The following is a 1,532-nucleotide window of genomic DNA, read 5'->3' on the forward strand; positions in this document are numbered from 1 at the left end:
CTGCTTGCAATAATTCTGGGTTTCAGTGTTACTGGTTTGATTATAAAAAAAAACAAAGTTGCTACTGTCAGTTAAGCCCAAGGTAGGATGTCTCGAGAAGGTAAGACATTTCAACAGAGCATAATAATCAACATTAAATTGACTGTAATCAATGATCATGGCTGGATTTTGATTCATTGTGTAAATTGTATTTTTCCCTTAAATTACATTCGCATGCCGTCCCTCAGATCCTCCTTGTCCCTCCATCTCAGTATACCCGCTGCTCGTCTCAGCTCCATGGGGAGCAGAGCTTTCAGCTGCTCTGCCCCCCAGCTCTGGAACTCATAGCCGCCTGACCTCCGGAATTCCGCCACCCTGCACACCTTCATATACGGACTCAAAACTCACCTCTTCACACTTGCCTTTTCATGATCATCTGCCTCACATACTGCCTCTTTTTAACACTTGCTTGTTTTATTCTTGTTTTTTTGGTTTTCTGTGTACAGCAACCTTGGGTGTCTTGAAATACACTTTGAAGTTGAATGTATTATTATTAATATTATAATTTAACTTGTCGGTGATAGGAATGAGTGGAGAGGTGTTGTAAAAGGATAGTGGGATGTTTGAACGCGTTCTAAGAGATGGGCAGGGCACCCGTAAGATGCAGCAGGGGTAAACCAGTGAAAGCTGTCGGGCCCTGCTGTTGAACAAAAGAGTGTGTTGTGTCAACCTGACCTGAGTGACATGGCCGCTTTCTTGTGTTCCGTTTCATCTGGAGGGACAAAAGCATGACCAACTTAGGTGCCGGGGTGCCTGACTTGGGTGTTTGGGAATTTGGGTTGGCCATGGTCCAAAAATGTTTGTGTGTGTTTTTTTTTGTGCTATTTTTTTCCCTTTTTTATTTGTTATTGTTATTCTTTGTTGGTGATAGAAAGGAGTGGAGAGGTGTTGTGAAAGGATAGTGGGATTGTGGACGCGTTCTTAAGGATGGGCGGGGCACCCGTATGATGCGGCAGGGGTAAACCAGTGAAAGCTGTCGGGCCCTGCTGTTGAACTAAAGAGTGTGTTGTGTCACCCTGACCCGAGTGACATGGCCGCTTTCTGGTGTCCCATTTCATCTGGAGGGACGAAGGCATGACCAACTTAGGGGTGCCTAACTTGTTTGGGTGTTTGGGCATTTGGGTTGGCCATGGTCCCAAAATGTTTGTGTGGTTTTTTTTGTTTTTTTTTTTGCTTTTTTTCTCCCTTTTCTATTTGTTTTTATATGTGTTTGTCTTGCTATCGGTCACCCTTCTTGAGGGATATGACCAAGGTAGATAGATAGAAAGAGAGATAATTTAACTTAATTGGACTTGGGGGTGTGTTCAAAATTGGTGATTTCTTTTTTGCAAAAGGCAGAAGGTAATGCATGCAATGGAATAAAGACGCTCGTCCTCTATTGGTTTAAATTGCCACGATCCATTAGAGGAGGGCGGGAACAGATGGAGGAAACCAAAAAGAGAGAGAGACTGCAAGACTTGCTTTATATACAAGTGGATGCGAGTCAATGCGCT

Source organism: Urocampus carinirostris, chromosome 10 (genome assembly GCF_059441175.1).
Source record: "Urocampus carinirostris isolate Australia breed hairy pipefish chromosome 10, RoL_Ucar_1.0, whole genome shotgun sequence".
NCBI classification, from domain to species: domain Eukaryota; kingdom Metazoa; phylum Chordata; class Actinopteri; order Syngnathiformes; family Syngnathidae; genus Urocampus; species Urocampus carinirostris.